This window comes from Pinus tabuliformis, chromosome 1_2 (assembly GCF_031772625.1).
Source record: "Pinus tabuliformis cultivar Carrire ecotype Pingquan chromosome 1_2, CPIR1, whole genome shotgun sequence".
NCBI lineage: Eukaryota > Viridiplantae > Streptophyta > Pinopsida > Pinales > Pinaceae > Pinus > Pinus tabuliformis.
In genome coordinates this window covers 7,054,380-7,058,460 of record NC_142298.1, presented here as the reverse complement: position 1 = coordinate 7,058,460, position 4,081 = coordinate 7,054,380, and positions in this window count along the sequence as shown.

The following is a 4,081-nucleotide window of genomic DNA, read 5'->3' as shown; positions in this document are numbered from 1 at the left end:
AGCTAAATGGTACATCAGAGAGAAGGTGGATCAAAAATTTCCTCATTTCATTCAGTAAAAGATTTTTGGGACGAAAATCCTCCCAAAATGGGGAGGTATGATCCAAATAGGATCATTATATTATTTTTCATCCATCTCAATATATTTGGAGTGGAAAAAGTGGAGGAATCAGCTCATGGGACTGTTTTGACAAGTGAGACCCAGTTTGGGAAAATGGGGTCCAAAACCTTCTAGGAGAGTTTTGAGGCTTCAAACAACATTTTTTGGGGATAATTATTTCCCATTAATGGTGCACTTTTTCATGCTATTTTATACATAGATATGTTTCCAACAATGCAAAAATCGCATCAAAGTCTGTATGAAAAATTTATGTCACTCATAAGTTGACCTTCCCTTTTTCACACCTATAATTCGGGAGGATGTCATGTTAGCCTCCATTATTCATGGAAAATGGGCTAGCCATGTGTTTTTGATGTAAAATACTCTATAAGAGTTTATTTTGTAACTTTAGTTAACAGTTGATGTAGCCAAAATTAGCCACTAGTAGCCTATCGAGGTGTGTTATAACCAAGCCACTAGGAGGAAGGGGCATTCCATTATTTCAGGAGAATTTTATTCCATAGAAGAGAAAGTATAGCTACTAGAGATAGGAGGTAGAGCACACATAGCATATCTATGCACTGTAGCATCCCACAAGCCATAGACATTACTTCTTTGTACATGGGGCCATATTTCCAGCCATAGAAATAGAGATAAGCGACCTCATTTTCCAGTTGTGTTTTCGCCCGAAAGGGTTTCCCGGAGAGAATATATTATGTCTTATGTGTGTGTGAGGTTGTTTTGTAGTTCTCTAGTTTTATGCATAATTTATATTCGCATGTATGCACTAATTACATTTAAATCTAGAGATCTTAAATTTTACTAAAACTGTAATAGCGTAGAATAAGATATTTTTAATATAATATTATCAAATTTGTTGTGATGAACTATCCAGTGGAATATCCATAGAAATTTAAGAATAAAGAAATCCTTTGCATTGATTCCAAGAATGGTATATGCTACGTGTTCAAAAGAAACTAGAGAAAGAAGCTCCTTAGTGTGGTCTTATATGTTGACCTTAAGTAAGTGTCTCTAGTCACAACCACTTACCTCAGTGTTGCATTTTGGGAAATACTATGTGCTTGCATTTTTTGGAATGATTTTCTTCATGCATTGTTTTCAAATAAAGATAGATGGTTAAGAAAGATACTAAAAATTTTGTTATTGTATCCTTCACTTGGAAGAATGCAGGTGTTTTAGAGCAATCCATACTATAAATACCAACAATTGTTACTTCTTTGGGTAGATGGCCAAAATAAAGTGGATATCTTGTTCTTGAGTATGTATAAGTTGTAGTGGAACCTTCTTTCTTGTACCATGACTTCAGGGTGTGGGCCTATTCAATGTTAGGGTCTACCATAACAATGGATTTTGTTGTAGTACCAATATTTTTTCCATTGAATTCTCCAACATGAGCAAATTTCATTACAATTATGGGGTTACTTCCTACAATGCATGAGGAGGTTGTTTCTCTTTACCTTACATTAAAATTTCCTCCCCAGAAAATGGCATCTACGTATAGTGTATAGATTGGAAATTTTAGTAACAATACCAATAATATCAACAATGGAATTAACATTTTTTGTTCATGTATCATTGATTTATTTTATATTGATATCTACTATTGGATTGTGTGCTCTTTTGTAGACGACATGTTTGATGGTAGATGTCACATTTAGCAGGATCTCCCAATTATTATTTAAGTGGTTGTATTGTTTGTTAGCCAATTTTACATTACCCTTTGAGACAATGTAGACATTTCCAACCTGGATTTCTTCAAAGAAATAATCAGCAACATTGTTGAAACAACTGATGTATATTTCTCCACCTTATACATCGAAGAGGTCAAAGACGAAGACTTTACTGGATCTATATTGATTTTTAAATTGACAAATAAGTGTTTTTATTTGAGTGCATCTTTTTATAGATTAATTTCAATGGTAAGGGATCAATACTTTAATGGGAATATGGAATGGACTGATGGATGGAGTTGGAATAGAAGGAAGGGGACAATTCCTTTTTTATGAAGGATCTTGGTTTGATGAGGAGGGAGTGTCTTCTTGAAAAGAAATTGGGATAGTAATATTTGATGGATTTCCAATTAAAGGTGCAAATGTAGCAATAATCTCAAAGCCTAGTAATGATATAGACTGACACATTAAATGATAGTCCTAGGATCAATTGTTAGAATGGATTGTGGCTTGAATAAATAAATCTAAAGTTTAAAGTGGAAGCATGTAATGAACTTACATTGATGCACCAATAGTTGAATACATCCATCTTTTAACATGTATAATAGAACATTTTTAAAGTAAGTTTGTTGTAATGAGGTCATTAAAATATGTAGGAAGAATAATGTGTTTCATATGTGTGCCATTGAAGATGACCTTACAATAATATAGAGCTGAACGTTGCACTAAACGAATCTGATCATGTTCAACAATTTGGACCAATGGTTGAATATGAGTTGGCCCAAAGAGTAGTGACAAAATAACATTCTAAGTAACTTTTGTTGTCATTTATTGAAAGTAGAGATAACAAATAAGTAGCACAGCATAAGGGGGATCAAGTGTGTTCATATTCATTCCTATACAATGGTTATCTAGATTTATAAACAACAAAATGGTTTTCCTGTGCCAGTATGAAAATATTAAGGCAATATTCATAACTCTAAATGCATATAGGTAAGAGAAGTTTTTGAAATATGTAACACATAATCTGAAAGGGTCATTTACATTCTGAAATTTTATCAATGTAATAAAAAAAAAAATTAAACTATCAATGCTTATTGGTTTGATGTATAATTTGTTATCAAATATTATCTCAAACTAGAAGGATTTTATAGATCTTCTGGGTTATTCTCAATAACATAATGTGGTTTGCCTAAATTTAGCTTCATTCAGTATGACAATATTATAATAGAACACTCATATTCTAAATATACCCCTGTAAATATATTTTAGACATTCAATATGCATTTTACAATACTATAGATATCATTTAAAATATCTCACCTTTTTAAAGAAAATATCCTAAGATTATTTAATTTATTTAAGGAAGAGCACTATTGTTATTTTTATTTTTTTTTTCTAGTTAAGACTAACCTAAGTACCCACGAGGGATTTGAACCGGTGACCTATCGCAAGGAGTGCCTTAACAAGGCACCCATTCACCGTCAATCCAAGGCCCCGTGGGCAGCACTATTGTTATTATTATTATCAATAACTATTTTTAATATTTAAAACATGTGTTTTCTTTAATAAAGTTATAATTTTATAAGGGAATATAATATACATATTTGACTTTACCTAAAAAAGAAAATAAAACTCCTAAAATATTCAAATTAAAATGTTATTTATAATTGTATTTTACATAATTATGTATTTCAATTTTAATAAAATCTCATTATTAATATATAACATTTATTATTATACAAATAATATAAGAACCAACTAAATTTATAAGATAAATAATATGTCCTAATAATTAAAAATTGTTTATAATCTTCTCCAAGCATGATAGACAAACCAATATAGTTAATGTGGTTTGTGTAAATTTTATTTTATCGATTATGACAATATTTTAATAGAAAATTTCTAATTGTAAATATATCCTCTATAAATATATTTTATACATTTAATAGGCATTTTACAATAGTATAGATATCATTTAAATTATGTCAAATAATAACAAATTTGTTGGACGAACCACAAAATATGCTGCCCTAAAATCACCTATGGCCACAGATATATATATATCTATATATATATAATCTTATAAGGAAAATTTTAAAATTAAATTGCGAAAGGCTTTTTATTTGAACTTAAGATTGATGAGGATATGCTCAATTTTTTTTTTTGTTTTAATTGAGGGCTTCAATTGATTCTCAAGGGAATATTCTCAACATATGCTTTGTCTCAATGCTTATAAAATGTTGTAGAGTGTTACAAAGTTTGTTAGGTCCTAGGGATTTGAGATTATA